This window comes from Ovis aries, chromosome 20 (assembly GCF_016772045.2).
Source record: "Ovis aries strain OAR_USU_Benz2616 breed Rambouillet chromosome 20, ARS-UI_Ramb_v3.0, whole genome shotgun sequence".
In the NCBI taxonomy this organism is placed as follows: Eukaryota; Metazoa; Chordata; class Mammalia; order Artiodactyla; family Bovidae; genus Ovis; species Ovis aries.
This window is the reverse complement of record NC_056073.1, coordinates 8,179,814-8,190,376: the sequence shown is the minus strand read 5'-3', so window position 1 is coordinate 8,190,376 and position 10,563 is coordinate 8,179,814. Positions and strand designations below refer to the sequence as shown.

General features: G+C 52.4%; 1 long non-coding RNA gene across 2 annotated transcripts; it reads right to left on the bottom strand.

Moving 5' to 3' along the window:
- Positions 1-1,723: 1,723 nt before the first annotated feature.
- On the bottom strand, positions 1,724-7,437 carry LOC121817366 (uncharacterized). 2 transcript variants are annotated; one of them, XR_006057222.2, is made up of 3 exons: positions 7,290-7,437; positions 4,182-4,310; positions 1,724-3,641 (listed from the first exon to the last, which is right to left on the bottom strand). It is a non-coding gene; the product is annotated as an uncharacterized LOC121817366 (long non-coding RNA). The 2 variants fall into 2 exon arrangements; XR_009597703.1 differs by lacking the exon at positions 4,182-4,310.
- Between the last annotated feature and the right edge of the window lie 3,126 nt (positions 7,438-10,563).

Sequence of the window (10,563 nt, the reverse complement as noted above, 5' to 3'; positions counted from 1 at the left end):
TGAATGACTTGTCCCCTCCTGCCTTCCCCTTCTCTGCATTGCCACCAGAGCCTCCCACCCTGGCCAGCTTTGGAGTCCTCCAGCTGTTTCTCACTGCCTCCTAGGTAGATAAGAGTTGCAGCCACCTTCATCACTTCAGCTGCGCTGAACTGTTGGGAAGATTACCCCCCCCCCCCCGCTACACACCTGCTGCCCATCTGGCCCCTTCCAGCAGGTTCTCGACACATGTTTTTGCTAGTGCTCAGAACCTCCTGTGACAGGGTGAAGCTTCAGCAGAGGAGTCTGAGGCTCAGGGGAGGCTAGGACCCATGCCCAACATCCCAGAAGCTGAGCTGGATTTGAACAAAGTTGGCCTTGCTCCAAAGTTGGTGCCATCTCCTCCAGCTGTGCCCTAAGTGGCCGACCTCCAGCATGTCACATACAGTCCTATTCTCTTGTGTTCACCACACACTCAGCATACACACCACCGTACCCTTCGGGCCTCGTTCTAAGACAAGCATTTTCATATTCTCAAAGGTAGCTTAACATAAAGAATCTTACCCGCTTCCCTAAGGGAACCGGCTGCTCTGCCCAGGTAAGTTTTTTCCTCCCCTGCCTTCACATATGCTGCCGGGCCCTGTCTGCACTGCAGCTGTATGCTCCCTCCTCCTTGCAAGGCCAGCTCCGTCTCACCTGTGAGGTCTCAGCTTCAATGTCACTTCCCTACAGACTGTAAAATGGTGAGATTTTGGAAAACAGTGTGGCAGTTTTTGAAAAGGTTACATGTGCCACGTGGTCCAGCAGTTCCACTCCTAGGAAGCTGTAAGAAACGGAAATACACGCCCACATGAAGACTAGCTGTGAAGTGTTTATAGCTGCTCCCTTCATAATAGCCCCCATTTGGGAGCAACCGAAGTATCCATCACCTGTGGAATGAATGAACACTGTAGGGCCTGTCCATACAGTTGAGTACCATGCCTAATGAAACTACTGCCTCATGCTACAACGTGGGCCTTCCAAACACGCAGAGCGAAAGAGGCCAGACGTGTGAGACCATATATCGTGATTCCACTTATGCAAAATTTCCAGAGAAGGCGAGTCTAAAGGAACAGAAAGTTGATTAGTGGTTAGTCCAGCTAGTGCAACAGGACTAACTGTATATAGGATTAAAGAATCTTAGCAGGTGGATGAAACTGTTTCGTAGCTGGATTATAGTGATGGTTGCATGACATTGTAAATTTACTAAATCTCATTGACTTGCACGTTTGAATTTAATGTAGAACTCAGTAAAGCAGTGGACTTCCCTGGTGGCTCAGATGGTAAAGCGTCTGTCTATATGCAGTAGACCTGGGTTTGATCCCTGGGTGGGGAAGATCCCCTGGAGAAGGAAATGGCAATCCACTCCAGGACTATTGCCTGGAAAATCCCACGGACAGAGGAGTCTGGTAGGCTACAGTCCATGGGGTCACAAAGAGTTGGACATGACTGAACAACTTCACATCAGTAAAGCTGTAAAATAAGATATTTTAAAAAGTCACTTCCCCAGAGCAGCCTTCGCTAACACCAGTTCCCCAGCCGTCTTTGCAGTGTCTCGTGGCCCAGGCTGTGTCTCCCTCGTGGGCCTGTGTCGCGTGGGAGCTCTCCATCTGTGGGGCACTGTGCTTTCTGCAGACTTTCTTCTCTGGAGTGGAGCCTGCACAGGGAAGGGCTGAGTCCATTTTGTTCTAAAATAATTGAGATATAATTTATACACCATAAACCTACTCAGAGTTTATTGAATTAGTATATTCACAGATAAGTTCGACCATCGCCAGTTTTTAAATTTGGCCATGCGGCATGTGGGGTCTTAGTTCCCTGACCGGGAACTGAACCTACACCCCTTGTATTGGCCGTGCAGTCTTAACCGCTGGATCACCAGCGAAGTCCCCCACAACAGGTCAATTTTATAACACCTCACAAAGCCCCATACCCTTCAGTTAACCACCTCCTAACCCTCTACTCAGCCCCCTCCCCTCCAAGTCACTAATCTTTGTCTTCATAGGTTTCCCTACTCTGGACATTTCATACAGATGACTCACAGTCTGCAGTATTTTGTGCTCAGCTTCCCTCACTGGACATGGTGTTTTCAAGCTTCATCCACGCTGTAGCATGCAACAGTGCTTCAGTCCTTACGGCTGAATGTGATTCCACTGCATGGATGCTACATTTTGTTTATCCATTCATCAGACATTTTTCCCCCACCTTTTGGCTAGCGTGAATAATGCTGCTATAAATATTCATATACAAGTTTTTATGCGGACATATGTTTTCATTTCTCTTATACACCTGGGAGTGGAAGTGCTGGGTCACATGGTGACTATGTTTAGCTCTTTATGCTCGACTGCTTTCCAAAGTGGCTGTACCATTTTACGTTCCCAGAACGAATGTCTGAGCGTTTAGTCTCTCCACATCCTCACCAACACTTGTTATCTGATTTTTAGATGATAACTCTCTTAGTGGGTGTGACGTAATATCTTACTGTAGTTTTGATTTGCATTTCCTGATGACTAAGGATGTCAAGTGTCTTTTTATGTGTTTATTAGCTATTATATTGGAGAAGGCAATGGCAACCCGCTCCAGCTTCTTGCCTGGAGAATCCCAGGGACGGGGGAGCCTGGTGGGCTGCCGTCTATGGGGTCGCACAGAGTCGGACACAACTGAAGCGACTTAGCAGCAGCAGCAGCAGCAGCTATTACATATCTTCCTTGGAAAAATTTCTATTCAGATCTTTTATCCATTTTTAAATTGGTTTGTCTCTTTTAATTAACGTGTTGTAAGAGGTTTTAAACAATTGTTGCTGTGCCGAGTCTTCTTGCTGTGCACGGGTTCTGTCTGACTCTGGCGAGCAGGGGTTACCCTCTAGTCGCCGTGTGTGAGCTTCTCATTGCAGTGGCTTCTCTTGTTGTGGAGCACCGGCTCAGTTGTTCCAAGGCATTAGGGTCCTCCCGGGCCAGCAATTGAACCCACATCCCCCTCATTGGCAGGCAGACTCCTAACCACTGGCCCGCCAGGGAAATCCTGTAAGAGTTCTTTCAGATACAAGCCCTCTCTGGAGATCTGATTTGCAAATACTTCGCCCTGTTCTAGCGCTTGTCTTCTCACCTCCTTGACAGTGTCTTCTGAAGCACACAAGTTTTACCCTTCTCATGAAGTCCGGTTTAATTTTTCTTTTGTTACTTCAGCTTTTGCTGTCGCAGCTAAGAATCAAATTGTCAAATCTGACATTATGAAGATCTATTCCCGGGTTCCCTTCCGAGAGTTTTATAGTTTTAGCTTTTATGTTTAGTTCTTTGTTCCATTTCACGTTACTGACGTTACTTAATGATGCTGGGTAAGAGCCCAACTTCGTTTTCTGCATATGGCTTCTCCAGTTGTCCCATCATCGTTTGCTGAAAATACTATTCATTCCCCTCATTGAATGGTCCTTTTACCCTTGCTGAAACCACTTGACCATGGGCATGATTTTACTTCCGGACTCTCAATTCTTTTCCATTGATCACGTGTGTATCCTTAAGACTGTTTCAGGGTTTGTTGCTTTTCTTCACTACATTGCCTGGAATACGGTGGGTCAAATATCTGTGGGATGTTCAAAGCCCAGCAATCAAATGCCACCAGGAACTCGCCTGTAATAAAACATTTAGGCTTTAGTTTGCTGCAGCAAAGGAGAACATACCTACCAAAGATTCCCCAGAGTGTCTGGAAAGAAGAGTTCTGAGCCTGGTGTCTTAGAGGTTGGTGCTGAGTGATTTGGAGGAGAAACTGGGGAAGCAGAGGCTAATCTGGGGCTGGCACCGCCTAGAAGGGAGGCTATTCATGGCTGGGGGCTTAGCTTTTACCTGGGAGGTGGGAGAATTGAAACAGGGAGCCAGCTGGCCCTCTAGGAGGCTGGCCCCATGGCCTTGTCTGGGTGCTCCCCGATCGTGGTCTTGGTTCCTTTGGGAACTTCTTGTCTGATGGTCAGCAGGGCTGTTTTTGACTTTCCGGAAGTAAACAAATGGTCCCTGCTAAGGAAGAACTAGATAGCAGGCCAAGACCGACCCTGCCTATCCTATGACACCCACTCTGATGTTTGCTTTAGGGGCCAACCCAGGAATACGGTGCATGTGGGGACAGCAGGAGGTACCCTCAGCGTATGATGGCCAGAGCCTGGGCCACTGACTCACCATGGTGCTTGGCCAGTTATTCCGCCTCCTTGGGCCTCAGTTTCCTCATCTGTGATATAAGGAGATCGGACGAGACAGTGCCTGGGACACCTCCTAGTTTCTTATCCAAGGTCTAGTTGTAGTCCTGGGCTATTTCAGAGAGAGGGAATTCTCTGCTGATAAACCTCCCTGTTTCACCAGTGCCCCCACATGAGCGCGCGCACGCGCGCGCGCACACACACACACACGCACACACACTCTGACTCATCTGGCCCCAAGCCCCTAATCCAGTCTTTTAGCTCAGCATCTCCCAGACATTTAGATTTGATACCCTGGCAAAATTTTCCAAAAACACCTATTTTGAGGATACACGTACGGTTGCCAATATTTTATTCTGTCAAATAGGACGTTAAAAATCACAAGTACTACCACCTGTTGCAAGCCCTGTGTCATAAAAGAAAGAATAATAAAAGATAAGTTAAAATATAGGATAATACTCTCAAATTGCTCACGTTCTCCTCATTCTTGGGATGACAGAGAAAACTGATGGAATGAACAATTCTGATCCTCATCTGGGTTTGGGAGTGGCTGCTTTGTCTTATAACGGCTTTAGCTTTCATTAAAATACAAATACTCTGGGAGAGCCAGCCTCAATAGTCCATAAAGCAGTGATGGGTTCTAGGATGGGGGTGGGAGGTTGGCAGGTGAAAGTGGGGCTGCGAAGTACTCAGATGGGGCTTTGAACACCAGGTCTCTGGCAGCTCCAGTGACCTGAGAGGGAAGGACCAGCACCCATGTTCCCGGGCACATCTCAAAGGCCTCTGTAAATGTGAGGCTGGGAGAAGGGATTGGGAACTAGTGCTAATCAAGTCAAAGCAGAACCCGACAGTCTCCTTGGCCATGAAGCTGAGCCTTCTTTATGCCTCCTCAGTTGCCACCTACTACTTCCAGTCATTTCCACCTCCAGCGTTTGCCCAAAGCCTGTGTGTGTGTGTGTGTGTGTGTGTGTGTGTGTGTGTGTGAGAGAGAGAGAGAGAGAGAGAGAGAGAGATTTCAACAATTGCCATAAGTGGCTTTTGCGGAAGGCTGTGGGAAGTGGAGAGTAAACAATCCACCCCCAGAACAGTGTTGTGCTACTTTTTTTAAACTCTTGTGTCACAGGATAATACACGGTACCCATGGGTTCACTTTGGACTGTGAGGGACTGCATCCAACGAGGGGATTCCTCCTACCCCAGGTCCATTCTCCCAGCACCAAATGTGCACTGTGCCACTGTTCCTTTAAAAAGTACACCCACGTTGCCAGAGGGAACCAATTAGCAGGTGGGGGAGGAGCTACATGGGGGCCTCACCGCCAGGCACAGCAATTAAGAGCCTGGGGGAAGCCCCAAGAGTGACTGCCTCCTGAGGGAGCCTGACCAAACCTGCTTAAAGGGACAGTGTCCCAGATGGGTTGCTTGGGTGCTATCAAACTCCAGAATCCCTGAACTGACCAATGCATTCTCAGAGTGACTGCTGTCCCCACCTTCCCACAAGATGATAATTTGCTGGGAAAGACGAGTGATTTATCTGTCTAATTGGGCTTTTATTTGCATTTTAAATCGTGCTCTTTTGCTAAACTAATGGACCCCCTATTTATAGATGACTCCAACACAAAGTGACTACTAATTACTACAATTAATATCACGTTAAGGGCTTGCCAGCCAACTTCACAGCAACTCGTATCGCCTACTCATTTTCAATTAAGGCACATTGACAGGGAGAATACGTGGTTATTAAGAGTGGGCCCTGGGGTGTAATTACTGCTCACGAGGTCATTAAGCGACTCCCCTGCAGAGCTGGCGCCTTGGGGCCCGGGGCCTGGGGGCCTAGATCCGTGTCCCACCAGGGCCCAGGGAAGCCTCGGTGCCTCCAGGTCGCTGGCAGATGGGGGCTGGCTCTGAGCTGTCTGGAGGTGGAGTAGCTGATGTCTGGATGGCTTGGGGCTGGGATGGCAGAGCCAGGCAGGGAGGCTGGAGGGGATGATCCTCCCTCTCTTGAAGACAGCAGTTTGTGGCAGCCCCCAGAGAGCCGACAGAACCACGGTCCTCCTGGAGCAGCTTCCAGCAAGTGTCTGTGAAAGCATCGTTGGGGACAGGCAGGGAGTCGGCAGCAGGGCTGCAGGGGTGAGGGGAGGCGAAGGAGGCCAGGAAGAAGACAGCTGCCCAGCGCTGTGCAGGGGCGGGCCAGGGAGCCTGGGAGGGTGAGTGAGCTCTGTGCACCATATGCTGGTGAAGAGTCCCTTCTGACTGTGAGGAGGTGAGGGAAGCTGTGGCCAAACAGGAAGCAGATTGGCAGGGGTGGGTGGTGGTTGCAGAAGCCGGGGGAATGCGCACCTCAAGGGGGTGCTCTGTCGCTGACTGTCCCACAGTTCCTCTCTACACAGCGGCCATGGCTGACCTGCCAGGGTTAAGGTACAGTGGGAAGGCTCAGGGGCCCGGTCTCTACTTTCCCAGGGGCCAAACCCAGGCCAAGCAACCTGTGCACTCAGGGCCAAGGGCTGTGGCTGGACTGGGGACCTGCGACAGGAAACCCTGGCAGGGGTGCGCTGGAGTCGCCCCGAGAGCCAACGGGGATCAGGGGGCTCGCTCCAATCAGCTTTCAGGGACTTATTCAAGGTTTAGCATTGACATGGTGGGGGATTAGACCAGGGAAATCTGCAGACCCTACAGCTTGGAGAACCGGTTGTTAGATACTTACCTGCTAAGCCAGCTGAGCCTACTGGGGGGCTGTGCCCTGGGCGCTGCAGTGCAAGGCCTTCTCCGAATGACGTCCTCAGCACTCGGCCCCGTGTACACATAGTGTGCACAGCGTCGCCCTGTGTGTTTCCTCAGCTGAGCTCAGCAGGGTCCCGCTGCACTGACAAACCCTCCCCAGGCTCTGCCCTCCTTGCCCGGTCCACCCCTGCTGCCTCTCTCCTGGGCACCCCTGCCCTTTCTAAATCGTCTCTCACAGCTTCCTGTCCTGCCCCTGCTCTCTTCAGTGACAGTGTCGGTGCAGGGAAGGGAGGCAGGTAGGGGCCATGTCAGGATCAGGTTGGCCTGCACAGAAACGGTGCTGGCTTACATGAAAGAGGCATGTTCCCTCTCACCTTCACGTGGCCTGGTGGTCCCGGCCGGGTTCTGGGTGGCGGCGTGGCGTCTGGAGCCAGTCGCACAGCGTGCCTTCTGCCCAGTGGGCAGAGGCAGCAGCCGTGGCTTGTGTGCCTTCAGGCAGGGCAGGGGCACCCTCGTCCCTTTGAGGCACTTCCTGGAAGCCAGGCCTGGCAGCTGTCCCAGGGTGGCTGAGGGACAGGACGATGGGCGTTGGTGAGGAGGGCGAGGGCTCCTGGCCATAGCTGCTGCCAGCTCATGCCCCACCGTTGCTGCTGCTGCTGGGGGGTGCACAGAAGTGGCTCAGAATCCAGGAGCCTGGGGAGCCCGGACCAGCCCCCAAGCCTCTCCCTACTTCCAGGCCTGGGACTCAGCATTCTCACCTTGGAGCTGCACAGCCTCCTCCAACAGCACAGGGGTGCATGGCTGAGACGTGGCAGGAGCCGGCTGCGCAGCCCCCAGGGCGCTCCCGTGGTGGGGCGGGGAGGAGATTGGGAAGGAGCCTTAGATGGGCCTTAGATGGAGAAACCGAGCGTGGGAGGGTGGCATGCGGCAAGGTCAGGGACGATATCAAGGGCATTTCAGACTGACTAGCAGCAGAGGTCACAGAGGGCGGGGGGTGTCTGGAGTGAGGCTGGCACTTAGGTAGGACCAGAAGCGTGGGCTGGGCGGGGAGCCAGGTGGACCAGGGAGGTTAGGGAGCCCACGGGAAGGTTCGGAGTTCCAAGAGCACCTGTTTTGTGTCAAGCATTTTGCTTGGAATTGGAAATGCCCAGTCATGTTTTTTCCCTCACCTAGACTGGTTCCAAATAGGAAAAGGAGTACATCAAGGCTGTATATTGTCACCCTGCTTATTTAACTTATATGCAAAGTACATCATGAGAAACGCTGGGCTGGAAGAAGCACAAGCTGGAATCAAGATTGCCAGGAGAAATATCAATAACCTCAGATATGCAGATGACACCAGCCTTATGGCAGAAAGTGAAGAGGAGCTAAAAAGCCTCTTGATGAAAGTGAAAGAGGAGAGTGAAAAAGTTGGCTTAAAGCTCAACATTCAGAAAACTAAGATCATGGCACCTGGTCCCATCACTTCATGGGAAATAAATAGGAAAACAGTGGAAAGTGTCAGACTTTATTTTGGGGGGCTCCAAAATCACTGCAGATGGTGATTGCAGCCATGAAATTAAAAGACGCTTACTCTTTGGAAGGAAAGTTATGACCAACCTAGATAGCATGTTCAAAAGCAGAGATATTACTTTGCCAACAAAGGTCCATCTAGTCAAGGCTATGGTTTTTCCAGTAGTCATGTATGGATGTGAGAGTTGGACTGTGAAGAAGGCTGAGCGCCGAAGAATTGATGCTTTTGAAGTGTGGTGTTGGAGAAGACTCTTGAGGGTCCCTTGGACTGCAAGGAGATCCAACCAGTCCATTCTGAAGGAGATCAGTCCTGGGTGTTCTTTGGAAGGATTGATGCTAAAGCTGAAGCTCCAGTACTTTGGCCACCTCATGCAGAGTTGACTCATTGGAAAAGACTCTGATGCTGGAGGGGATGGATGGGGGCAGGAGGAGAAAGGGACGACAGAGGATGAGATGGCTGGATGTGATCACCAGCTCGATGGACATGGGTTTGGGTGAACTCCGGGAGTTAGTGATGGACAGGGAGGCCTGACGTGCTGCAATTCATGGGGTCGCAAAGAGTCAGACACGACTGAGTGACTGAACTGAACTGAACTGAGCTCCTCTGAGAGGAATTTTCTCCCCATTTCACAGTGGAGGTTAGCGAGGCCCTGAGGGAAGGGCCCTGTTAGGAAGAGCTGCCAAGCCGGGCTTGGAGGTTGGGGGTGGGGGGGCTGCCACTTATTCACTGCCTAGAAGTCACCTTTGTGCTGGGCTCAGGGCCTGGGAAGTACTGGGAGAGCCATAGAGGGCCCAGAGGGCTGTCCTTAGAATTGGGAGTCCCAGCCCTGCAGAGTCCAGAGAGGTCCAGCCCATCCCCACGCACTCAGGCTCCACCCTTCAGCCGCTGCCCCCACCCCCTGCCTCCTGTGTAACTGTGGGGAGGCTCCCTGGGGCACCTACTGCCCTTTGGCCTCCCCCAACCTCCAGCAGGTAAAACCTGTGCCTCCGAGTACCTCCTCCTCCCACCTCCTGGCTCAACTCAGGGTTCAGAAGGCTGTCAGAAGGGGAGGCTGCCGGCGCTGCACCTCCACCCCTGGGTCCAGTCCTGTGCTCCTTGGAGTGGTCTAGAACTGGGAGGGGGGTGGGTGGGGAACAGGATGCCGCCTCCCACCAGTGAGGAGAGAGCATACAGTATACACTAAATTAATGCTAGTCAATGCTCTTCCCCATCAAAACACAAAGAGCTTTGAGAGAATTTCTGGTCATTCATAAAACTCTGTGAATATCTTCTTTTATGAGAGTTTAAGCAAATGAAAGATTAATTTCCCCCCAACTTTCATGCGCTAGTGAAGCTGAATATGCTTAGATACGCGGCCCAAACAGAGGTCTTGACCGCCATGCTGGAGCAGGTGCAGGTCCCTGTGGCTTGGGAGGGAGGAGATGGTGTGGGGCACCTCTTCCCGGGCTGGGCGTGGCGGTCCACCCCCTGCCAGGTCCACCTGGCCTCTCCCACTTGCTGATTCTGCTCCACCAGAAAGTGGCCCACATCCACTCCACCCCCGGGTCCTTCCTCTTCCCTTGATCAGGGCTCCTGATCTCACTCTGGTCCTCTCTGCCTCTGGCTGGTGGGCCTGCCTCACGGCCCGTTGTCTTGGCCAAACCCTCACATCCACCAAGTCAGCTCATCAGCATCTGTTCTGCCAGGCCCCGCCCCCTGAGCAGCTGGGCACCGCTGAGACCAACCACATGTACCAACAGATCAGGCAGCCTCCTAGTTAGCCTCCAGCTAGCACCTAGGCAGCGTCTAGACAGTCCCCTCTGATCTCCAGAGCCTTCCCACTTCACAGATGAATGAGCAGCAGAGGAGAGGACTCTGAACTCCCTTCCACATCGCCCCCTTTACTCTCTCCTTCCTGAGGCCTCGCCTTCCCAATGGGAATGCCTCCCTCGCTCCTGGGAAGACCTTAGACACAGGGGCCATGCTGGGGCCTGACTGTTGACCTCCCGGGGACCCTGCAGCAGCTGAGGGATGCTCCCTGTTTCCTTTGCCCAGACTGCTCCCAACCCCCGCACCCCACACGGCCCCCTCCTCCTCAAGGGCGGGGGGGGGGGGCTCTGACCCCAGGAGGAGCTGCTGTCTGCCGCCTCTGCCCT